This window comes from Lutra lutra, chromosome 6 (assembly GCF_902655055.1).
Source record: "Lutra lutra chromosome 6, mLutLut1.2, whole genome shotgun sequence".
Taxonomy (NCBI): Eukaryota; Metazoa; Chordata; class Mammalia; order Carnivora; family Mustelidae; genus Lutra; species Lutra lutra.
Window position 1 is genome coordinate 143,768,501 of NC_062283.1, and position 26,851 is coordinate 143,795,351.

Sequence of the window (26,851 nt, forward strand, 5' to 3'; positions counted from 1 at the left end):
CTGAGCCAAAATCAAGAATCCGACACTTAACCAACTGTGCCACCCAGGCACCCAGATATTGTTATTTCTACAACAGTAAATTAAGAACATAGACTCTGGTGCCTAGCTACATTTGAATTTACCTGGTAACTGTTTGAGTAATGAATATATAAAATAGGAAAAGTTTAAATGAAAATAACAGTAAACACCTAAAAGTTGTGCAGGTTGCATGAGTTCCTCATGGAGAGCCCTTGGAACAGTACTCAGCACCCACAAAGGCTCTGTGCTTGTTGGTGCTGCCAACCTACTCTTTAAGCCTCACATCAGCCCTGCAAGGTAGCTGTGGCGGGTCTCATCCCCATTTCCTAGAGAAGAACACAAAAGCAGCGAAGGGGTAAGTCACCTGCTTAACATCTCACAACTGGTGGTAGATCTGGGCATTGGACTCAGATATTTTAACTCCCAGTTATTTTTACTTTTTCCATCCATCTATCTGAGGGTTTCCGGACTCAGGAAGAAAAATCAGATCACCCAGTTAAATTTGAATTTCAAAGAAACAATGATGGACACCTGGGTGGTTCAGTGGGTGAAGCATCTGCCTTTGGCTCAGATCATGATCCCAGGGTCCTGGGATTGAGTCCCACATGGGGCTTCTTGCTCAGTGGGGAACCTGCCTCTCCCTCTGCCTCTGCTCCCCCTGCTTGCGCATGCTCCCCACGTGAACAGTGAATCAAATTTTAGTAAATTTTAGTAAATTTACTAAATTTAGTAAATTTTAGTAAATTTACTAAATTTAGTAAATTTTAGTAAATTTACTAAATTTAGTAAATTTTAGTAAATTTACTAAATTTAGTAAAATTTAGTAAATCAAAATTTAGTAGAAATATGTCTCAATATTGCATGGCACATACTTAATGCTAGCAAATTTGTTTATCTGGAACACAGAGGTCTTATTTGATAACCCTCGTCCATCCATACAGAGTGTCTACTCTGTGCCAGTCTTTAAGTGATAGTCCAGCAGTTAAAAGATAGCTGATTAAACCCTTTCTTTACTTTTATACAGTATATAAAATCTGGTTTTGTTTTTCAGGCAACCCAATTAAGGACCATTAAAATGAAAAGTCTGTGCTAGAGACTTCCCAAGCTCTTAACATATTGTAGGTGGAAAAATATTTTTGTGAGAGAGACACCATAGTAAAATTTTCCAGCAGCTAATAAACACGGAGTTTGCAGCGGCAAAAGTGAGACAGTAAATAAGAAAGGACTAAAGATAGCCCATGTGGACTGTCCCTTTTCAGAGATCCTCAAATGTTCAACATAGCCATCACAATAAGCAGACTCTCTTTTTCCAAATATATCACTACAACATTTGATTCCTTTGTTCTCTGTTGCCCTTGTTTTCCTCCACTTCCGTCTTTCTGTCTGTTAGTTGCTGTCAGCTGCTGTAGACATGAACTTGGTTTTAAGGCTCCTTCTGGTATATTCTGAAAAGTACATGGAGGGTCCATGAGCAGCTGGTAACAGTGGTCTGACCAGGACTCTTTCTTACCTTGTTTTTTTCTGTGGTGTTGGTTGTTTTATGCAAAGCATCTGTTAATCTGGTAGTGTTTTAAAATGTGTTATAAAGAAATAAGTTTCATTTCAGAATGAGGATCGATGGGTCCACCTGGGCTGTCCTTGCTTTGGGGTTTAAAGAATATAGAGAATATTTCATATGGTGGCTCATCCTTTAAAAAAAAGGATTTTTTTGAGTCTTAACCATAACAAGTGCCCCAGGACAGAATGTCTCCTAGCCTATCAATCTTTTCGTCATTCCAGCATGGAATATTGGGTAAGGGTAGAAAGTGGGAGAGCAGTAACATTTCCTTTGCAAAGTATTTCCCATGTGCTTTTTCTTTTAAAACACTTCCTTAAGAGGCAGGTGGTATAATGCACTTTTACAAGTGAAGAAACAGGCTCAGAGGTTAGGTACTGGTACTAGAGGACACATAGCTAGTTGTTTTTTCCAGTGTTTGCCACTCCATCAAGATGCTTACTATCATAAGGGCCATTTTGTTCTCTGTTAGAAATTTTTTTTTTTAGATGGTTGTCCTGTTTTATTAGTGATTGGTCTGAACAAAGTGAGTTTAATTCTACATCACTGTGAGAATTGAGTCTATGACAGAACAGTATATTAATTTACCAGATATTAGTGAGAGTTAACAAAAAGTATATAAAATGTAAAACTTTTTTTTTTAAGATTTTATTTATTTATTTGACAGAGAGAGAGATCACAAGCAGGCAGAGCGGCAGGCAGAGAGAAAGGGGAAGGAGGTTCCCCGCTGAGCAGAGAGCCCGATGCGGGGCTCAGTCCCAGGACCCTGAGATCATGACCTGAGCTGAAGGCAGAGGCTTAACCCTCTGAGCCACCCAGGCACCCCTAAAATGTAAAACTCTTATTAAACTCTTACTTCCTTAAGGCAGACTTCCTAATTGTATTTATAACGGTTGTTCATGTATGAAATTAATGCCAGTGAGTAGATCTAATAATCTGTTCCTTCTAGAACTTCCAAATGGCCCACATGTTAGCAAGTGGAATTTAGTTCTTCCTGATTCATCACAGGGTGACAATAGTTTAGCAAACTTGCCTCATAAGTCCAGGGTTTGAGTCTCTATTCTATGAGGTTCAGAAAACAATTTTGCCAGGAAGGTACCAAGACGTGGATGAACCATCTCTATGGAAAGGACTCACTGGCCTCCCTGTTTGGCAATGCAGGGAGTGGTCTTCCTGGTGGCAGACCTACCCAGGAAGAGGTTGCTTTGTGAGTATGGCATCAGGATGTGGAATAGTTAAATAATTTGTAGTGTTGGACTGGAATAGCCAGACACCTTCATTTGCCCAATAGGTGTGCCAGGCTGGTTTTCCATGCTTCAGTATTACGCAGAGATGGCCATTGGCTTCCTTCTCCCATCGTCAGCTTTGCCTTGCGGAACCTCTGATTCTCCTTTTTCTTTGCTTCTAATGTTGATCAGCCCTTCATTTGATTAGGTTTTTGTGAAGGGAGATCAGTACAACTGGTACGAATATAGAAGGGTATTGCTAGCCTAGGACTTGACCTTGCTCTTTAAGGTAATTTTACATGTATCTGCTGAACAGTAGTAGTTGTTTTTCACGTATTTATAAACACTGAGAATCTGAAGCCCATTTCCCCAGAAAGCTTGTTTAGTTGTGTCCAGAAAGCTTGTTTAGTTGTGTCCATTTGTAATTCTAGAGAGCAAAGTCAAACATTTAGAAGCTATGTTCTGTTTTTCTAATGATGTAGAAACATTCTTCAGAGCATTTCTTTTGTGTTTCAAGGGTAATGTTGCTCACTAGGAAGACTTTTATTTTAACTTTCATTCTTCCAGACCTTCTCATTCATAAGTACTTGTAACCCAGTCCAAAGTGTAGTCAGGTGGGAAATGGACAGTGCTGGCCGGATTCACAGAAAAGGCTTCCAGATGCTTCCTCAGTTGCTGTTCGCCCCAAGAGCCCCCCTGCCCCCACATCCTAACTGCTAGTGTGAATGAAAGGCACCGTGAAGATGTGGCCCTGGCATAATCGAATCCTGCCTGTCCTGCCTCCTGCATGTGGCAAGTCGTCTTTCACAGTAGCTCTTCCTGCCCTCCCTCTCCTCTTCCAGCTTGAGCTCTTCCCTTCCCTCCCTCTCTTCTCACTTAGTTTTTTTGTGGTTTTTTGTTTTTTTTTCCTTTTGGTGTCTTCTCTCTCCTTCCTTTTCTTTCTTTCTTTTTTTTTTTTTTTTAAGATTTTTCTTTATTCGACAGACAGAGATCACAAGTAGGCAGAGAGGCAGGCAGAGAGAGAGAGAGAAGCAGGATCCCCACTGTGCAGAGAGCCTGATGCGGGACTCGATCCCAGGACCCTGAGACCATGACCAGAGCTGAAGGCAGAGGCTTAACCCACTGAGCCACCCAGGCGCCCCTCTCCTTCCTTTTCTATACAAATAACAGTAGAGGGAATTATGTCTCTTTAGTTCTTTTATTAAGAACTGAATTTAATTTGAAAAAAATTACCCCACCTTCAAGTTCAGATAGAGCTTTGCACCAGCTTCAGCGTAAATTGTACTGAGACATTTTTGTTTAAACTAAGAAAGAAATTATTATTTGCAAGTAGTTGTGTTTATGAACATGAAAGCAATAAGGTAGTGCTTCAGCAAAAAGATTACTAAAGCATTAGTGTATCATATTTGGGGAAATTTACCTGAATCCCTATCTAATTCAGAGTTAACCATATTGTTCAGAGTCTTGAGGAACAGAAGTAAAGTAAAAGAAGTAAAGTAAAAGAAGCTCGATTAGTGGAAACTTAAAGAAGACTCTACGAGGCAAATGGAAAAAGCTCTCAAATATAATACTACTAAAGATAATCAAGTAAAATTGTCCCTTTTTTTGCTAATACTACTTTAGCTTTGGATAATAATGGTTCTGTACTTTAGTCAGGATATATCATTCCACATAAATAGTGTATGCCTGCGAATGTGTCAACGTAAATGATGACAATATTGTGGTTTAGACTTCCTTTTATTTTAATTCAAAACCCATCTCTAATTGATGAAATGTGCCTTTATGGTACAGTTCTTTTCAAATACATCAAGCACTTCTTTGGTCGACCCTTGACTTCATGGGCATGTTGGTCTTTGACCCAGAACTGGTAAATGAACCCTGCAGGGAAATCATTAGAGAATTGGAACAATTGTGGTAGTGGGATCAGGGGTCAAACCATTACCTACCCATAGGAACTTCTGTTTAAATTGGACTCTTGCTTTTCTGAAAGCAGGTCGTATATTCAGGGAGAATACTGAAGAAGACTGGAGCACGTGTCCGTGCTAATCTATCAAGATGAGATAGGGCTGTAAGGATTCCAGAGATGGCCTGGTTTGTTTTCTTTTATTTCCTTGCCTTCTCCTGTGTCGTGACAAATGACTCTGGGGTTATTGTCTCAAAGTCCATTTTTTCAATATAAATATTACGTAAGCATAACGTAAATATAAGGGAAAGGCACGAGTTAGAAGTGTGCAGCTTGATACATTTCCTCAAGCGAACACACTTGTATCGCCAGTGTCCAGTTCAGAAGACACCACCTGGACCTCGGCAGCCCTCTCATGCCTGCTGTACATCATGTCCATCTGTCTCTCAGCCCCCACCAAGGATAACCACTACCCTGAATAAAAGTCAGTGGTATTTCGGGGAGTCCATGGGTACTAATAGGAGGCCATTCTTTACTTAGTCTTTCTGCAGGAAACAATCTCATCTCTCCACTTAAAAAGGTTAAAAAGTTTTGTGCAAAGAAAACACCTCATTCAAGAAGTGTATATGAACATCGGTTTTCACAGTCATGTAGCTGTTAAATTTTAGAAGTGACGGACGTCACAGAAGAGAATATTCTTTCCTTTGCATTGGAAATCAGTACTCAAAAGTTAGCTTCTTTTCCAGAATTTCAGAAGAGAAGGGACTTCATAGTTCAGTTCTGTTCAGTTGGGTCTGTAGTACTCTTCCTTATGTAATTACTATTTTCTGAGGATTGTGTATAATCTGAGAATTTTATATTTGTCCTGACAAGTAATGCATGTTAGTTTTGAAATATCTTCCACTAGATATCTAAATGAAGGAAGTCTTAATTCTAATGACATTTTTGGGCCAAAACAACATCCTGCTTGCATGATGTTATTATGGTCTTTAACAGGTAGCTTATATCTGGATTCAGGATTGTGATTTTTTCCAAAGAATAAATCACATTTAGTCCTCTCGTTGAAAAACTGCTGGTGGTGTTTTGCTACTTTCTGTTCCAGAGGAAAATCTGGAAGCTAATTGCAGGGGGGATGATTTTCATTTTTTATCAAAGCAAAACTAAGAGGTTTTTTTTGCTAGGAGACAAAGAAGATTCACTGGGATTGCTCAATGATTTTCTTTCAAGAAAAACAATCAATCTTCTGGAAACAATGGTGGAGTACCAGTTTTTCTTTCACTCTGGCTTTTTTCTTATCTTTTCCTTTGTTTGGCATGGGAGTAGGAACCATGACAAGAAGGAGAAGAACAAGGATCAGAGTAGTGGACATACCATGGGCTTTGAAATCTGAGCACTGCACTGGGGTCACAGACCGCCTCACTCTCTGACCCTATTGCCTATATTTTTATATCTAAAATACAGTTGGTCGACCCTACCTAATGAGACTGCTGTCAGGATTAAGTGACAAAATGGTTTGGATGAAAAAATAAAATAGTAATAGCTACCACTTATTACACTCTCACTCTTTGCCAAGCACTATTCCAAGTGCTTTCTTTTATATCATTATTTAACCACTTAGACCAGTTTGTCCGTGAAGAAATTCAGGCCTCTGAGAGTCAGGTAATGCATATAAAGCTGAGTGGCTAGTAATTAGCAGAAGAAAGAAGTGAGCTAAGTTCAGACCACAAAAACCACGCTTCTAATCCTAGCGTCTAATCCCAGCTGTCACTGCTCCTCCTTCACTAGGTAAGTGGTTGGCGTCTGTGGCACCTGGAGGGTCACGATGCCCATGCAGCTAGGACTCACTGCCGGCAGTGACAGATGGGGCTGGTGCTCAGAGAAAGGGGTGTTCTTCTGCAGAGAGGAACCGTGCTTCCGTGGGGCTGCGTCCGCCCGCAATGCCACTTTGTCCTGCTTCTCACAAAGGTGATCCCTGGCCTAAATGCATGTGTAGAATTTTCCACACTATTTAGCTCAGGAGTGATAGGTCAAAATCTTTAATATTATTATTTGTCACGTCTGCCAAAAGGTTTGTCTCCTTGTCTGGCTTTATTTCCCACATGTAGTCATTGATCCATTCATTCATCAGAAACTCTTCTGACACTTGTCACGCATCTTTTGTCGTTCTCAGATTCTCTGTCTGCTCTTCCTTTCTCCTGTCTTCTTTGTCCCTCCTTATTCCTCTTCTTCTTCCTGCCTTTATGTCCTACGATATGTCATTGTGCATTACACATGACCAGCTTTTCCATAGGTGCAGTTCATTCCTCTGTTCTCGGGGATTTAAATTCAGTTTGCACTGTATCCCATATGTTTAAGACCTAAAACAATTACAGATCCTTCAGAACTCAGAGCTCTATAAAATAAACTATTTATCATATCAGATTGCACTAGGGATCCATTGTAGGTTGAGAACTGTGCTAGATCACAGATGGTATATTTCATGGATTATGATTTCACAAAACAGTCTGTCTTCACAATTTGCTCCTCTTCTATTTCCCTCTTGTGAATCCTGTGGGTAGTCATCAGACAGAATGAAAAAATCAGATGCTTTATCAGTTTAAGTGAAAAAATACATTTACCTTATTGCTGTTTGGATTCCCTCTGAATTTAATCATGAATTCCTTTGCTGTGTTGGAGGCGGGCGTCCTGCCCAGATCAGGTCACAAGGTAAGCGGGTGTGTGGATTCGGCCTGTGGCTGTGGGAGTTGGCCGTCCTCTGCTGTGCCACTTGATGTCCCTTGTTTATGGGCCTGCGTGTGACAGCTATTGTGACTCACCCGCAAGGAGATGGAGTGAACGCGTTTGTAAGTTCGAGAAATCGGAGAACTAGAGAAAACATTATGTGAGACCCACCAAAGGCTAGAAATGAGAAAACAAAAGGTCTGTTTTAAATCACCAAAGGATCTGTTAAACTGTATCCTGCTATTACACAAATTGGGACATCTCCAATTTGGAGATACTACATGGGTTTGCATGTTGTTCTTCCTTTTATCACTTACAGAGTCATGTCCTTATTTACTAAACGAAATGGGATTTTGAGATAGAGTCACGTACCTAGATACACAGTATAAAATAACAACTATTAGAAAATTCACTTCAGTAGGTTTTGGGGTCCTCTTGTGACCAGTGCACATGCGAGCGCCTCTTGTCTCCCGCTGTCCCTCTCCCCCTTCCTCCCTTCTTCCTCTCTCTCTTCTTTCTGTTCTCCCTCTCCCTCTCTTTCCCTCTCTCCTCCCCCCTTACCACCACCTTATCCTTTCAGTTCTGGGATGAGGCTCTCAATATCAGCAATATCAATATCAAAAATAACATTTTGTTAATAAACATACCTCGAAAGCTGTGTTCTAATGTAGTCTGTGTCTGTAGAACCCAGGCACAGCTTTGATGTAAATAATTTAGTCTCTTGAGTCCTCAGTTTCACATTCTAAAAACAAAAGACTGGAGTTTAAGTGTTTACTGTGGCTTTTGTTTTAGTTCTGAAAACTCTATACTGTTCTAAACAGTTCCTCATAAGTGTTTCTCTTCCAAAGGAGTCAAACTTTGCTCTCCCCCTGTTGTTTGTTTTATATATATATGTGTGTGTGTGTGTGTGTGTGTGTGTGTATACATATATATTATATATTTCATATATATATGTGTACGTGTATATACATATAGATTACGTATATATTTTATATATAATATGTGTATATATTTTCTATATATACTATATATAGAAAATACATATATTATGTATATTTAGATGTAAGTGACCTATATTAGTTTAAGGTGTGCAACATACTAATTCAACATTTATATATATGTATATATAGAAATGATCACAAAAGTCTAATACCTGATATCTATCACTATACATTCATTACACAATTATTTTTCTTTTGCTGAAAGCTCTAAGATTTACTCGCTTGGCAACGTTGAAGGAGACCGCACGTTAACCTTAGTGTATGGCACAGTCACCGTGTCGAGTATTATATCTCAGTGACGTATTTTATTGCTCTCCTCATGTTGTAATGCTTCTAGCATGTTTCTACCTGAAATATTTTACGTGAGCCCCATTAACATCTGCTACACAGTTCTAAGGATTGATGAAGTGTGGTTTGGTTAATACTAGCATGGATTAGCTATTGAAGTCTTAAAAATAGTCTAAAACTTTTATTGTTTTATTACACGATTCTCATCTTCTGCCTGGGTCAGATTTGGGGACCTTGTGTTTATTATGTCCTTCTGTTGGCAGAATATTCATTCGTAAGTTCCTGAGTGTCTTTGTGGCCTACCATTGTCAACCATGGGCTACCTGCGATAAAGAGCGGCTCCCCGAAAGCTGTGCTGTGATGGTTGCTACTGCCAGAGATGTAACAGCCCGGGCTTCTTGACCAGGCTGCCCTTACTGTAGCTACTTAGCATCTCAGATAATGTTCTCTAGAAAAACATAGTTTTCCCTGCCAATGTAAAGTAAACCCTGTCCAAGCCTCTTACCATTCTTGGACACTTAGACCCCCTCTTTACAGCATTTGCTCATGTCTCTTGTAACAGTAACGGTGGATTCCCATTTGAATGCTGAGAATATAGACCAATTGCCAGAATCTAAAGCAAACGTGGAGACTTTCTCTGGGAAGAATTCAATATCAGCTTGACACTAATAATCACGAGTGGTAGGTAATGAGAGGCTACAAGGCAGTGATAATTCCGCAAGCATACCTTCCTTTGGCTACAAAGGAAGTGCGTACTCCTCGCCCAGCTTCTTCGACTGACTGAGCAACTACCCAAAACCACATCCCAGCATCCCCGCCTATGAGAACCACATTGTTCTTCTGTAACCCTTAATCGGTCGCTGAAGGGGGAGGATGTGGAGCACTAATTGTAATTTTTTAAATTTACAGTTATATTAAAAAGACAGAAATTATAAACCTGAAAATCATTTGGGAAACAAAAGGTTCACTTTCTTGATAGAAGGTGGCAAGTAGGTCACTTGGTACCTAACTTGCTTTTGCATACATATCAAGCTTAAAGATCAGCTATTGTGCTCTATGTAAAAAAAAAAAAAAGGACCAGGGGCACCTGGGTGGCTCAGTAGGTTAAAGCCTCTGCCTTTGGCTCAGGTCATGATCCCAGGGTCCTGGGATCGAGCCCCACATCGGGCTCTCTGCTCAGCGGGGATCCTGCTTTCCCCTCTCTCTCTCTGACTGCCTCTCTGCCTACTTGTGATCTCTGTCAAATAAATAAAATAAAATAAAGGACTAGAAGGAAGTACGGCAAGAATGTTAGAATTGGGCTAGCTCTGCGTTGTGGCACTACTGAGGATTTTTACTTTCTGTTGTGTTTTCTGAACTGTTTCTTGTCTGTTTTTAGGAATAATGAGCTATATTACTTTAAAATACCACTTTTGTTTCTTTCTTTTTAAAGAAAAAAGATGACACTATAAAATATATTTTTGTTGTTGAAGGAAAGTGTATTCTTGTTTCAAGTTACTAATAAATGGAATCAAGTTTATCAGATCATTTCTCCTTCGAATTAGTATCTGTATTGGGATAATCCGGAAGCTTGTTCTCGGTTCTTCTTGGTCTAGAGGAATATAAAATTGAGAAAGAATTGAGATTTGCATCTCAGTTTTTAAATATTTCAGAACTAAATCTTCTATTCAGAGGCACTGATAAGAGCTCCAAAATGTTGTAGATCCGGCTTAGGTAACAGGCAGTGTCCATCTTTAAAGACCCACTAATACGTTCCTGTTTTTTAATGGCTGAAAATCAGCATCCCTCCCTATCGTTAATAGACTTGTACCCCCTTTTTTCGGTTACTAGGTAAAAACTTCAGCAAAATAAAGTTCACACTAAATGTCACTTCGTAATTGCAGTAATGATCACACAGCTGTGCTCCCCTCAGTTTATAACACATGTCAGCATCAGTTTGGGAGCTCGGCCTCATTTCCTGCCCGGAGAGCCTTCTGCAGACTGTTTTCGTGGCGAGAAAGCAGAGCGTCCTGTTGGTCACTGGTGGGGTGCGAAGGCCAGGAGTTACGGTCTTTCAGCTCTCGGACATGCGAGGCCCAGCTCGGCCCTTGGCCGTGGTTCTGTCCTTTATTTATTTACTCGCTTCCTTATTTTCTTACTTACTTTTCAAGGATTTTTGTTTGCTGGATTAAGAACCATTTTATTTATGAGTTTGTGAATTTTCAAGGAGGAACTCTTACACTTAAATGAACCTGTAAGAAGCCCATAGAAAAGCCAGTGCCTGCAGCGCTAATAATGAGAACTGACAAGGCAATCCTGCTGGGTTTATTTATGACCTTCTGCCTTTGTTAGCTCTTGTGAGAAATTCCTTTCTAACCATAACAATATTGTTGGAGTTTGGCACTGTACAGAGAAACCCTACTGAGCCCCGAGGCCCACAAACTGGCACTCATTCAGCTCCTAACAGATTGCGAGGCTCGTTGCAGTTTTACATTTTCCTTCACTCCTCTTTTATTTAATTCATAAGTAGTTTTCACCAATTTTTATATACATGGTTTTAAATATATATATATTGCTTGTATTCTCAGAGCCAAAATCCATTTTTTCCCCCTTAATACAATGTTGTACCTCCTTGAGCGCTGAGGAAAATTCAGAGGAGGACAGGCTCCTGGAAGGCAAGGAGAGAGAGGTCTGTTCTGTACAAGGACAAGTCACGGGAAGTCCTATCACGTTCTACAAACTGAGGGACAGACCAGTATGGCGCCCCTGGAAGCTCTCATGTGGGTCCTCATTCTGAGAGTTAAAGTGGGCTCCGTAGAACAAATTTACCACCAGGTTAGAATTTTATAATACTCTGGCTATTATTATTTCAGCTGCCTTTGAATACTTTAAGAACCTGTTTATTCTACCTTGTTTGCTCTCTTCCACAATTTCCCAATGAGTAGGAAATTTAAAAGCATCTATTCACAGAGAGAACTGTGTTAAAAATTATAATTTTCTTTAGAAGTAAAAGAAGATCAGTAACGTAGAACATGTAACTCTTAAAACGAGACCCTTGACAGGAGTTTGCTGTATGGAGTTATGCAGAGCGTGAGAGATTCAGAAGTCCGAAGCATATTCAGTATTTCGGTAATTGGTCCTGTTTCTTCAGTGTTGCCAGCAATGACAAAGTAGCTATTTATATTCCATTTTAAGTATCAAGAGACATGTGACTTCTATTTCTTCCCAGAATCTCCAGGTTCAAGATGGCCGTCTTGCAGGGGAATAAGTTCTGTAGGACCCAGTTACCTAGAAGCGCCTAGGTCTGTATTTGCTGAGAGGGTTGTGTTGTTAGGCTGGGGCCTGCTGTATCAAAAGGCTACACTATTAAAATCGATCTTTATATTATTGCTTTTTTTACTTAACCTGTTATCTGATTTTCAACATTTTCTTCAGCCATCTTGCTCAACTATGTACAGACTTGCTAATGGAGACCATGAGGAAAATTCTGTTAAAAATCTTAGCCTGATTACAGGCCCAGTCAGTTGAGCATTCGGCTTTGATTTCAGCTCAGGTGATGATCTCAGGATTGTGGGATCGAGCCCCACATTGGGCTCCACCTTCAGCACAGAGTCGGCTTGTTCCTCTCTGCTCCTTCCCCGCTCACACCCATGTGTGTGCACTCACTCTCTCTCAAATAAATAAATAAAATCTTTTTAAAAAATCTGATCCCCAGGGGCGCCTGGGTGGCTCAGTGGGTTAAGACCTCTGCCTTCGGCTCAGGTCATGATCCCGGGGTCCTGGAATCGAGCCCCGCATCGGGCTCTCTGCTCAGCAGGGAGCCTGCTTCCTCCTCCACTCTCTGCCTGCCTCTCTGCCTACTTGTGATCTCTGTCTGTCAAATAAATAAATAAAATCTTAAAAAAAAAATCTGATCCTAAAAAATGTGGAAACTATGCATAGGAACATAATTTATTCGTCCAACTTGGTTTTTCATCTCCTTACCATATATATTTGCATTGTTTTCACATCTATTCTGAAAATACTGGTATGATTTCATGCTACTACTATTCAGCTGTTACCCATTTTTTGAATGGACCTTTCTAAAGTTCATGTGTCATTTGCCTTAGAGTGGGCATAAATTAATACTCTGTTAATTATTGTTGTGGCTCTGTGTGAAAGACTGTTCAAATCTCTAGGGTCCCCTTTTTTTTTTCTTTCTTTTGCAAAAAAAAAGCTTCACCTTTTTTTTTTTTAAGATTTTATTTATTTATTTGACAGTAAAAGACATGATCTACTTGATGTAAAATATATAAAATATTATATGAATACATACACATTTATGTGTATATATAAAATATGCCTGTGTACCCTTTTTAATGACTAAGAAGTATCAGCTAATGCTCAATACAATTTTTCTTAAATTTTATTTATTTATTTGACAGAGAGAGAGAGACAGCTAGAGAGGAACATAAGCAGGGGGAGTGGGAAATGGGAGAAGCAGGTCCCCACTGAACAGGAAGCCCAAGGTGGGGCTGGATCCCAGAACCCTGGGATCACAACCTGGGCTGAAGGCAGATGCTTAACTGACAGGCCACTCAGGCACCCTGATGCTCAACAAACTTTTAGCAGTGGTTATTTTAGGTGATCAAATATGGGAGAATTTTTTCTTTCTTCTTTATACTTAAGCAGATATCACTTTAAAAAGTGGTGAAGCTGGGGCGCCTGGGTGGCTCAGTGGGTTAAGACCTCTGCCTTCGGCTCAGGTCATGATCTCAGAGTCCTGGGATCGAGCCCCGCATATTGATTTTACTCAATAGTCTCTTCTATAAAAATTATACTTTTAATATATATTTTTAATAATTGTTATACATTTTCAATAACCCACTACTAAGTTGACAATTAGGTGACTTCTAACATTTTTTGCCATCTTAACATCTAGTTTTCTAGTTTTTTTTTTAAAATTTATCCCCATACTATGTGATATAATAAAGACTATGATGGCTAATATTTATTAAATAGATTCTTTGTTAAGCTCAGTTCTCTCCACATCTTTGAGACAGAGATCCATTTTATAGGTGGTGAAACTGAGGCTTGAGGATGTTAATCCACTTGCCTGGTCTACACCACTAGGAAGTAACGGAGCAAAGCACTGAACGACCGCTTCACAGCTTGGCCTGATGACCTTTTCCAATCCCTTGTCCGCGTGCATGTTTATCATCTGTAATGCTACATTCTAAAGTGCCAAAGGCTATTTACTTAATCTAATATTGATTGTCAACATAACTGTTTGCCTGGCACGTAATTATCTGGTAAATATTTGTTACAAAGAATGGAAGGATGCATTCATGCCACTATTTACTCATCCTGTTTCTTCAGTGAGATGATTTTCTAGAAGTCATTTGCAAATTCTTTATCCTGGTCTCAAAATGGGATTTCGATTACAAAGAGTGTTAAAAAGCAAGCCATGTGTCCGAAACGTGTGCATGTTTCTATGTGTACGTTGGCCTCATATAGACAGCAACTGGTTATTGAGGCGCTACAGCGTAAGGGATTCTTTTCCCTATTTGGGGGGATGGTGGATGGGAGGCTCAATGAGGTTAAATATCTTGCCCAAGATTGGATGCAGGAAGTGATGTGCCTAGGACTGGATTTCACACTGCTCTTGCTCCAGAGCTCATGACTTTGACGGCCCCTTTATGACTGTAAGCCCACCTTCCGGCGGGTACTTAGCAAGCATTACCTGGGGGGTGGGCAGCATGCTTGGTGCTCTATGTGTGGCAACTCCTTTGACTCACCCATCAACACCCTGAGCCAGTTCCCTTTATCATCCCTGCACGCACGACCTACGGATGAGCGGTGGGAGCTTGGGGGGCTCAGTTATGGGCCAGAGTCGGTGGAATTTACAAAAGAGGGGCGGGGTCAAGCAGGGCTGCGTGGTCCCAGAGCCCAGATTCTTTGTAACTGCCATGAACTGCATCCACAAACATCACTGTCTGATACAATATGAAGGTCAAGAACAAAAAAATGTCCCCAACCAACTAACATCAATTGAATGCCTTAAAAAGCAAGTTTCATTAGAGGAGGCAAATATGATGTAGCGATTTGGAAGACTTTACAGCACTTTCCAGGGATCTACAGATTGATGACTAGAGTTAAAGTCCAGTTTTATTTCAAAACTTACGATTTACTGGGATAAAAGAGGAATTAGGCAATGTGATGGGCCTGCACGTCAGGTTACTGAAACCCCTTCCCTGCTTGGAGGTTTTAGAAAGCGAAGGCAATGTGAGTTTTGCTCTTCCGCTGTTCAGAATCCTGTGTCTTAATCTGTTTACACTGGCTTTGGGGGGCTAGCAGTGGGCCACAGGGCCCATCAGAGAAAACTGCTCCTTCTCCTTGCAGGCCCTGGCACGTGTTTCAAGTGACGCGAGGCTCAGTAACCCCAGTGCACGAGGGCACCTTCATGGCTCTGCGGAGAGGCCACGTGTTTGAGGCTGCACAGGCTGGCCGTCCAGACCGACCGCAGGCCCCTACCCTCCATGAGACAGGCAGTCGAGGCAGTGGTCTCGCCCCCAGCATTATTGGCATTTGCAGGTTTCTCTATGAAACCCTGAACAGGTTGATGACCACCTCCTTTTGAGAAGCAGTTTTTGAAGTAATAGGTTATAAGATGGTTCTATGCTCTCAGGAAAAATTATCATGTAAAATTGCACTTGAGTGCCGCCACTGGAGGTGGTAAGTGACCAGCTGCCCCCGCACCTGGAGGGAAAAGGACTCATTTCGGAAACCTCTTATCTAAGTGAGTCTGTGAATCGTAACTGAAACAGGAAAAATTCATGTTTTAAGTTTGGCTTTTGAGGGACGTAGTGAATATGTTGTATTTCATTTTAAAATATAAAAATAACCTTCACAAAACATTTCCATCTATAATGTAGTCCAGCTCATCTTGTTTAAAAAAAACAAAAAACAAAAAAACAAATTCTGGATTCTCTACTCTTTTCCTAAATTAACTCAGAAGTCTTAAAAATAATTTCTGTGAAAATACAAAAATTCCAGCTTTCTTTTCTATTGAAGCTGCTCGACTAGTTCTTTCTATTTTTAATGAGATAATTTTAATGTATCTGTAAATACTGAAGAAATAACTCGTTTATAGATATTTTGGCATAATTGTTTGAGGAGGAGATAATCATTCAAAGAAGGAAATTGGAATTTGAGCTGATGTGGCCTCGCTAATTCTATTTTTAACTTATTCTTTAAGCAGGAGTAATTTGAATCCTGTGTGTAATATATAACTTAGCACCAGGAAATCATCTTCTGTTTTAAAGGTGATGTCCTTCACAGTTTCCTTACCATTCGCTTTATTCATTATATTGACTCACTGACAAAATAAACATGATAATCCCCACTTGGTGACTGAATAAAAGATTAAGTTGTCTTGCCCACAGCTGATCACGGATGGCCCCTAGCTTCAGACCCCTTCACGTCCAGCCCTTTCTCCTGAAGCAGGGTCATCTCTCTGTGCTAGCACTGTGTTATTGGTAATTCTTAAATGGTGAGTCACTATGGTTTTTTTTTTCATTCTCTTGTGAGTCACTTTCTGATAGTAAAATATTTGTTAGAACCTCATTGATAGAAATATCATAGGAAGTCTATGTTCATGAACCAAGTGCAGGCAGTCCTTGTCTCACTCCTTAGAGAGCTCGTGAATGACTGATCCAGCCAGGGCTCCTGAGAAATGAAAAGAACTGCTTCTTCCATACAGAATTTCCCTTCTCTTTTGGTTACTACTTTGGGGGTTTTCATTTTAAAACCCAGTTCCTGGGCGCCTGGGTGGTTCAGTGGGTTAAGCTGCTGCCTTCAGCTCAGGTCATGATCTCAGGGTCCTGGGATCGAGTCCCACATCGGGCTCTCTGCTCAGCAGGGAGTCTGCTTCCCTCTCTCTCTCTGCCTGCCTCTCTGTCTACTTGTGATCTCTGTCTGTCAAATAAATAAAATCTTTAAAAAAAAAAAAAAAAGTTCCTGCCTCTTACTGGATTTGGTTTTAGGTCTGCAGAGCCCTTGTCATTACCCACTAGGATGAGGAAAATGGGGGAGGAGTCCCTTCCCTCTTCTCCTTCACTATTCCAGCCATCCCCGGGACCTCACTGCTCCCTGGACCCCCGATGAGCACCGTTCAGGCTATCTCATGCCTCTCCCTGTGGCTCACAGTCACGATAGCTCACGCTCCCTGGGATCCTACTACACCCATCCTTTTACCTACGGTTTGTCCTTTAAGGGGCGCCTGGGTGGCCTAGTTGGTTAAGCATCTGCCCTCGGCTCTGGTCATGGTCCCAGGGATCCAGCCCTGCATTGGGCTCCCTGCTCAGTGGGAAGCCTGCCTCTCCCTCTCCCTCTGCCTGCTTGTGCATTCTCTCTCTCTCTCTCTCTCTCTCTCTCTGTAAAATAAATAAAATCTTTTTGAAAAATTCTGCTTTAATTCTCAAAGCTCTCTTAGGCAGGTACTACTAGGATTTCCCCCAGTTTATAGATGTGCAAAGCACAAAAAGGTTAAGTAGGTCACCCGGTCACTTAATAAGTGGCAAAGCTGGGGTTTGCAGTTAAGCCCTCTTACGCCAGAGTCCCCACGTGGCACACGCTGTCCGTTCATCGAAACCCACCCTCGGAAGTTCTGCAGTAGGTAAGTGCGGCTCGCCACCCCCAGGGAAGCCGCCGTGCAGCCCGGTCTGGTAGCCATGGCAGAGCGGCCTCACCGATGTGGGAAGGGATGGCTCTTGGAGGGCAGTTGGGCTTCCCCAAGCAAAGAGTACAAAGGCTCATTTCTGGTTAGGCCAGGTTGCTCGGGCTTTAGAGGCCATCCCTGGTAGCATGGCGGCTATCGTGAAGGGAGGGAGGGAGGACTGAGACAGTATTCTACCTTCTCTCTTCTCTTTCCATGTCCCCTCTGACCCAGCAGTGCTGCCCTCCCCCCCAAGGGCTCTTCCCGGCTCTGCATACCGCTGCTGCAACGACTGTCTGCCTTTCCGCTGCCCTGTGGATGGTTCCCTACTCTGTTGCCTTGCCGTCTCTGTTCTCCTCCACTGATTACCTGTTACTGCACTGGGGTTTTTGGTTTGCTTTCCATTGACATTACTTGTGAGCCTCATATAAATATTTTTAACTCTAGCTCATTCAGTCTCACTGCTATGTAGCACCCCATTTTCCGAATACGTCTCTAATTCCTATCGCCGGAATTAGTTTGTCTCCAGTTTCTGTTGTTACAGCTGAAACTCTGTTTCTCTGCGCGTGTACATCTCCTTGTGTACATGGGCCAGAGGACGCACTGACTCGGGGACTTCCGGGCCGTTAGACAGGTGCGCCTTCCGCTTCACGGTGTGCTTACACATCGTCCGGAGTGCTTACACTAACTTGCACTCCCGCAAGCTGTGTCTGGAAAAGCACAAAGTGCATGTTTTTCTCTCCCCGATGTTTTTTAATTAGGAAACCGCAGTTGGAAGTATTATTTCACTTATTGGGTTTTTTTTTCATTTATTGTTGTTAAGAGTATAGAGGAAGTTCGGTTACACCAAAAGGCGTATATAAGAGAAGTAACTGCCTTGGCCATGCAGAAACTAATGGAGAAAGGACTGTCCTTCCTTACAGAAGAATTCCAAATAGTAAATGTAGAAGGAACGAAGGAAAGAGAAAATCAACATTAGAGCACCTTGCTGCACACAAGGGCCACTGATAAATGCTAAAATAGTGGGCAGAACTTGAAGGAGAAATAGGGTATTTTTATTGCTTCAGCTGCATCCACCCACACATTTACTTATTCTGTGCAGTTTTGACATGTACCCCCAAATTCTATGACACGCATCTAGGAAGTAGAGCTTAATTCCCCTCCTTTAGGCATGGGCTGGACTTAGTGACTCGCTTCTTGTGAATAGGGTGTAGAAAGGGGAAGAGTAATGTGGCTATGGAGAAATTGGGCAGACGACACCTTAACCACGGGATCAGAGGTGACATCATTCTCAGAAGTCACGTTTCTGTCACCCTCTGATAGGATGCCTCGTAAAAGGCACTTCACGTCTGTGATATTCTTCCCCAGGATCTATAATGTCGGCCTCGTCATGAGAAAACACCAAACACACAAAAATTGAAGGATAAATGTGCCTTGGTTACATACAGTGTTAACTGTATGGGGGAGCCTGGGAGCAGGGCTCAGAAGAACGCTCCGCACTTCGCCACTTTCATATAAGTCTCAAGTCACTTCAGAATAAAAAGTCTTTGAAAATCCAGGGAGGGATTAGAGCAAGCATGGGTGTTCATATGTTCATGGGAAGGGAAAATGTCAGAATAACGAAATTTTAGTATAGTGTAAGTAAAACTTTCTTTGTTCCGTGTAGACTGAGTACAATTTGTGAGTTGGGTGTTTTTCTGTTTTGTTTTTTCCAAGTTGCTAATTTATTTGCAGTTCCTATAGGTCTTGCCATTTTAAAGTATTTCCTTGCTATGTACTGAAGAAATAAATGTCTCCTGAGGGTTCATGCCTTTTTGTTTTTAAGTTTTATTTTCAGAATTTCGACGTGCTAAGCATTGTACTTCTAAGATAAACAGTAGTTTTTTTTTACCATGAGAGACGCAAAAGGTGGTGTTGATTGCTTTTCTGTTACTAAGATTTATGATATGCTTTCAGCAATAAAAACTGGTATCAGACAAACTCTAAATCTTACATATTTATAGATCTTGTTAGTTTGTCAGTTTGCTTTCAAAGCACATGGGTCACTCATACCTCACAGTCTCATACCTGACATTGGTATTTGTAAAGCACAAACCCATAAACCCATGGCCCTCCTCCTGCGTATAACTAGCTGAATCCGCGCCCCCCCCCCCCCCCCCCCCCCCCCCCCCCCCCCCCCGCAATAACTGTGTGTATCAGGACTTGTCACCAACGGTTTTGGAGTAGGATATGTAACAAATAGAAATCTGTTAAAGCCAAATGTTACTCATAATTAGTTTTTAGACACGGCTGTGCTCTTCAAAGGGTCAGGTGTAAATATTTCCCCTCATTTCTCCATTGGTTGTTACACGGAACTGAAATGAGGGGGTGTGGAGACCCCCAGGATTCCCGTAGTCTAGAAGACTTGCCCCTCACTAACCTGGACTCTAGTCGTGCAGGCAGTTGCTGCCATTGCTGTTGTCCCTTTATTTGTTAAATTTTATATAATGCTAAGATACATAGATCTTGAAAAACTTTTTTTACAAGTTCCTTCCTAGTGGTACCTGTAATTTTAATCATGTTGTGAAAGCCTTCTTTGTTCATAAACACTTGAAACCATGATTTTTTTTTTCTTCAAAATGTTTTAACATTTCTTTCCATTCCTTTTCCTTCTCTGGCAATATGAGAAGTCACCTGTTAGAACTCCGTTGGCTCCCTGGCTCCAAAAAATGCAAGCCCAAGTTGCTTGGCGTTGGCAGACAGAGGTGGTTCACAGCTGTCCTCATCCTCCTTCCCTCGGCCATTATTTCCCTAGCCTCCCGGTGTACTCTCCTCTCTGGTCCTGCAGGGGCGTCCCTCCCAGAGCTCTTGCCTTTCCACAGTGTTCTCTCTGCCTCCAGTCTCCTGCCCACACCTCGCCCAAAGGGCGCAGGGTCACTCCTGATCTGGACCCACCTCAGACAGCAGCCCCTGGGCCACCGTGCGCCAGCTGAGGACCCCGAGTCCTGTGGTCCACTCTCATACCGATGCACCTCTCCATCACAAAATTCCTTCCTTCCTTGAAAATTCATCCCTTCTGCTGTCTCTTTTCCTTGAGACTCCATGAGAAGGGGACATTGAAGTCTACGGATCCCAGTATAGGCCAGCGTTTAAATAGCAAATGTCATTCATGTGTAAAAACTGCCTTCTACCTTTTTTTCCCATCTCCTCGCACCCACCCACCCACCCCCCAGCTCCATCTGCAGACCTTAGATAGGGTAGGCGCAGTACAAAAATCTCTCCCCAAATTATTCATTATCCTCTCTTTATTATGTAGTTTTAATTGCACCGGTAGTCTGTCATTTGTATTAATAAATGTTGTCTTTAAGATGCCATTGCTCTCGGAATAATGAAGGGGCGGCCTTTACTCACACATGAGCTTGTTGAATGTTTTCAGCACTAAGTTGGGCTTTGGCTTGAGGTTAGGAAGGGTCTGGAGGCTCTTGGCTATGCTGGACAATGAAATCAGTTAAAAAACATTTTGGTAGGAACAAGAGATTGGGAGCTAATAAGACGCTGTAGTTTCATCAGATAAGAAAATATACATAATATCGCTGGTACTTAGAAGATGCGAAGTCAGTGGTAGTCACAGTTGTTGCTAAAAACTCATGATGATTATGTTCATTATCATTACCATTTGTGAGCACAATCCTGGGAGTGGAACCAAGCAGGATGCTGTTATTTCCAGATGAAAGTGAATCCCAAATTCCATACAGGGAAAAGAAGACTATAAATACATTTTCTTACCAAATAATTTTTAAGTTCAAGACTGCCCATACTGCGTTGAGGGTCTGTTTTGTTCTTCCTGGCCTACATAACATCTTGAGACTGTTGTTAATAGTGGGAGAACAGAGAATCTCCCTGGGCAGAGTTCAAAAACGGAGAATAATTTAGGATCCCCTTGGGGCTTCTGCAGTGGAAAAAAAAATTCCCTTACATGATGCATATTTCATACTTAAATTGTTTACCACGTCTAAATTTAGAACGGCAGCACATTTCATATCAGGAGTTCTAACCCAAGGACCTCTGGGGCTAGCTTCTATTTTAGGTGCTGATTTTTAAAAATCAAAGGAAATATGACCATTTTAACTATTTTTGCTTATGATACCACGCTTAACACTGAATCCTGCTTTTGTGAAGTATCAGTGTAGTTGATTACCCTATAAATGTCCCATTAAAATGAGAGTTACCCATAATGGAATCTTGGCTTGAGGAAAGGAAAGCGGTTCTTGGCTATATCATTACAATGAATTTTGACTCATGAATTTTCTTTGCATTTATCCTTGGCTTTGGCTAGAGGTTTGTCATTTGTGGAGCTTGTGACTATGTTTAAATTAACATCAAACACTTTTTTTTTCCCAGTTGGCCTCGTACATCTTAAGGCTATGTGTTGTATATATTGTCACATACAATGAAGAGATAAGTATTTGTTATTTGGACATGTTTAAATAGAAAGTGATATATATATAACTTGGAAAGAAGATGCTTTTAGAGCCTAAAAATTACTGCTTTGAGGGATTTTTTTTTTTCATGGATTCTGTTTTTCTGTGCCTTTGCATTTTTTTATTCGTTGAGACAGGAAGCCTAAGCTTTTAACTCATTTGCTGTCTAGACAAATGAAAGCAGCAGGGACTTTGGTGGGCTGCACACGGGCTTTTGCGGAAAAGAAACCCGCTCACATCATAGAGAGTGAACAGAGTCACTGTGAGGTTTTTTCCTTTTGTGTCTATGTCGGTCCAATTACTGACTCAATTCTAGTATCTGTTTCAAGGTGTATTTGTACCACATGTCCAAAATGATAGTTCTGAAATAGGGTTGGAAGGTATGAAGTGATTTCACCGTGTGTGAAGTATCAGTTTTCTAAAGAACTAAGCATCTAATGAGGCCGGGGGTGGTTAGCTCAGGGACGCCAACTGGAGAGAGAGAGAGCTGAGAACTCATTGCTAAATTTTAATAGTGAAGTCAGTAGTTTTCACTAGAGCATCTATGGTGAATATTTAGAAAGACTTGCACACGCTGGCTTACTTGGTGTGGTGCCATGGAGCCCGTCCATTCAGTGGTGTTCACCAGCGACCCGTGAAAGCCATCCTCTCTCTAGCACCACACCTGGCACAAGGAATCACACAGCCCCTAAGAAAGTTAGGGTCTAGCTGGAGAGAGAAGAAGAAAAAATGCCTTTCTGAATTTTATGCTCAATATTCTAAAAAGGAGAAGAGACACGATTCCTGCTTTTGAAGATGCCTGAGAGACTTTTTTTAAAAGACCATTGAACTGGCATTTGAACCTGTGCGTCAAACCCATGGGAAGTCACACTGAGAAATCATTAACTGTATCCTATTAAAATCCTTAAACAAGAGACCTGAACTGGTCTCATTGATTGAAATATCTTCTGTTTCTAATTCAGTGTTTATCCTCTTGGCTCTCCTGGGGCACTTCTGAGCGGGAGATGCCCGAATGTGTGTGCCGCTCTGCCGTGCTCCGTCAGAGATGGAGCTGGTGCCACCTGCTAATTGTACTAAGGACCACAGCTTAGAGTATTTCGGAGTTGATTTGCTTTTGTAAAAACCCACTTGTTTAATTAAACAAGGGAGTAAGATTTTCTGACTTATTCCCAGGTCTTTGACAGTAAGGCATCACCAGGATGGATGGAATTTATCCTTGAGGAAGCTAACTTCCTAGATAAACTGAATTCCACCCAAACCAAAGACGCCTCTCGATGTAGTACGTCAGAACATGCCAACGGTATTTCTAGAGAGGATCATGGATAATATGTAGACATGAGAGAGAATATTTATAATGTCGTATGTCTGTTCTGCATATAGGTAGGTCTCTAAAAATTCTTCCTGGGCTCCTCCTTCCCAGCATGTTCCCATATCCTTCCCTCTGTCCCTGCCCTTCCCCTCCCTGTCCCACTGTATTGAATCAGGAACGTATTTGTGGTGTATGTTAATTCATAAGTGTTTCTCTTGTCAGAGTCTTGATAGGATTGTTATTGCTCCCCGGTGGCATTTCATTCCAAGTGCAGTGAAATCTCTTGTACTTGTCACTTGGATTAGAATGAAAATTTTACACGGGCCGAGGGGGGAGAGAGGATGGTTTATGGAGGGAAGGTCTTGGCAGGGAACTTTCATTTAAATCAAATTTTCAAGGAAAACAAGCTTTTCTTTTGTAAGGCATTGATTTTTCCAAAAATAAATTAACCATCGACAGTAGAAGTTATATTATTTTTGGTGTGCTAGAAAATATTAAATATCCCGAGTGCTATCAGATACCAAAAGCCCAACCTAAGAGCAAGATTTTACCAACTTGGACTGTCCTGGCAAAATTCTGAATTTACTGTGTATGAGCCTGTGAAGTCATTGCCTCACCAGTCACTCCATCAACACAAAGGAAAGATGCCAGGAATGCTGTGGGGCAGGGGGACTCCAGCCCCTTAAAAGAGTCCTCCCTGCAATTACCTTACCTGCCAGCTTTCCAGCAAGATAAATGGAAGCACTGTAGCTTGAAGGTGCCTTGGTTAGAATGAGATGCAGTAAGGTCTCTCTGTTCTTTCCAGGCATCATAGATCTGATAGTACTTATAAAAGAAGAATAGAGTTGGTGCCCTGCTGACTAAATTGTCCTCTAGAGGAGTATTAGTTACAGAGCTTCTTTGTTAACTAGGCTGAATGTTTAAACCACTGTTGAACTTCTTTTATTAACATGTTTTAAGATAGCTGTACATATGGATACCCCGAGTGTCTGCAGGGCGGGAATATTTCTCTATAATTTACATATAAAAGTTACGTGTATGTGTAATAGTAATATAGAAATTATATCTTTTTATTACTCTTCTGTTACACTGAGGTCTAGTCAGCGCTGAAATTCTGATGACATGTGAACACTAAGAAAGCCACCGTTTTTATATTTTTCTCTTGGTACTTCCTCAATCAGCTTGTTGAATAACAGAAATGTTTTTCATGCTTTTGCAGCTTGAATGAAGGCTTCTTAACACCCATGCGTGTCACTTGTTCAGCCATAACTTGGAATTTTAAGGGAGGACAGGGAAGGAATTTATAGGTCGTACGGAGAATTTTACAAATTTCTGAGTAATTTTTTTTTTAATGAAGAAAGATTTGCATAAGATTATTTAACTTCAAATAATGATGTGTTAAAAAATCGAATCTATGTCTTTTCTGCTTAATCCCATATGTAGTATAATAAAAGATAATGTTATGTTTTATATCTAGTTATCTACCAATTTCTTTTTCTCTAAAGAAGCATCAAATCCTATCCCCCCTCCCGACTGATTCTTGTCTGATTGACCTTTTGTTTATTAGTGATGCACATCCGTTAAGTATTAAGAGAGTGCGCCTACACATCGGGGCCCACCAGCCAGCCTCGCTGGGGGCTCTCTGGGTTATTCAGGGGTCTTCAAAGAGAGCGTAGTTCTCTCTGGCTCCCGCTCACTGTTTTCCCGGTGGATGCGGACATGCGGTCAGTCCCTGTTCTTGGGGAAGCTTCTGCAGTTCCTTCTAGGCACCGTGTCACCACACAGTTCAACGGAGGCCTGTCTCTCTTCTTCACCCCAAGGAACAGGCAAAATGGCAGGAGAGGCCATCCCACAAATACTGCAGCTCCCTGAATCGGGTTGGCACACTTTTTCCGAAAGGGCCCCAAATATTAAGCTTTGTGGGCCCCGGATCTCTGTCAGAGTCTCTGGTGTACCCCCCAAACAGCCATGGGCCATACATTAAAGGAATGGCGGGGACAGTGCTCCAGTAAAATGTTACAGACACTTAAATTACCCTTGACTTTTTTCTTTGGTCATTTTCTTCCGTCGTTCTTCTGCTGGCGGGCAGAGCAAAAACGGGCCGGGTCCGGTTTGAGCCCCCGGCCAGAGGCCCCTCCGCACTTCTGTGAATTGGTTACATCAGGTTAGGAAAGGAATGCCTCGGGAGCAGGGGCTTAAAGAATTACACAGGACCCCAGCCACTCTTCCACACCCCTGCACCCATCCTGGCCCTGAGGCCTTGCACGCAAGCAGTCCGCCGTCTGCCTGGGGAGGGAGGGCGGAACCGCTGGAACTTGCCCTGTTTCTCTTTCAGCAAGTCAGTGTGTGTGCACGTGTACACTCTGCTAGCTTCAGTGTTGTTTCTAGAAACTCAGATAATTGCCTTGACTTCTGAAGTGTGAGTATTTTCTACGCTGTACATAGCATGTCACTTGCTTAATAACCTCCCTCTGTTTCTGACCCTCCTTCGCAAAAGCTGTGTCCGGTTCCAAGTCTGAATCGAACTATGGTTGAACCCAGTAATCAAATCAAATACAGTGTTTTACCAGCGGAATATGTGCAAAATCACGCAACTTGTGTGCCCTGTGTAGAAATGTCTATATATATTTTTTCTCTGAATTATGAAAATAGGATTCGTTTGCCCATATTTCATTTTGGAAATCTAATGATACTTTCTCTAGTGGTGATGGGTTCAGTCTACGCTGTTACTCTTATGTTCGTTATTCATAAGGACAGTTATATGACATTTAAGAGTACTCTCTACTTAGATGTCACTCTTCTTAGCATAAGAAATTTTTGTTTTTCTGTGGCATTCATTTTTGTGAGGTTTACATAGCTATTTAGAATGTATTTTTTTAATCACTGGCAATTTTGCTGTAAAAAAAAGTTAATTATATGATATAGCAGATGGTTAACAGATATACTTTCCAGGAGACTGGGATCCTCATCCTGAGTTTGCTTTGTGACATTTGGGGGGGCCCTGAAGAGCTATAACCAGCTGTGCTATACCTGCTCCCTTTTGTATTTGCTGGTCTAGATTCGTTCTTTAGATCCTAAGCATCTACCTCCACCGGTTTTCCAAGCCCTAGTTTTTAGAAGTCCCAGTAGTAAGCAGTGAGGTAAAATTAAACATTAATAAAGTTGAATGAGTCGAGGGTATAAATTAGAACTGAATATGCTTGGTAGACAGTAATATCACCCAGCATTTCTGATCCCATTCTGCAGCATTTAGTCCTAGATCATCAAGACAAATAATTTTATACCGCAACTCAGCCTTTTGAGCCCAGCCAGCACTAGCTCCGGGCCCTGCCTGGATCTGCGGGCTCTTAGTGACCTGGCTGACCGAGGGCCCGCTGGCAGGGACCTATTCTGGGCCCTGGTGCCACAGTAGTGAGGAAGGCCAAGCTAAAGTCTCTCCTTTCATTCTGACGAAGGTGCAGAAGACTATTTTCTCCTTTCTTCTCCCTCAGCCTCCCTTCGTCCCCTTTAGCAGATGGTTCTGTCCTCAGTGGGGTAAGCTTCAAAAGTAACTGACTAGCTGAGTTGCAGTTTCTGTATCTGTCAAAGGGTGATTTTAATAACTGCCTTACAGGGTATTAAGGATAAATTAGTTGGCACTAAAAATTGTTTGTTTTGCTTAAAATTGTTATAAAGAAGTAAGATATGACATAAGGA

The 26,851-nt window shown here is 41.6% G+C and overlaps 1 protein-coding gene across 9 annotated transcripts in view; it reads left to right on the forward strand.

The window, feature by feature from the left end:
- Positions 1-26,851, forward strand: part of ARID1B (AT-rich interaction domain 1B) — a 441,388-nt gene that overhangs the window by 287,247 nt on the left and 127,290 nt on the right. The window lies entirely within an intron of this gene.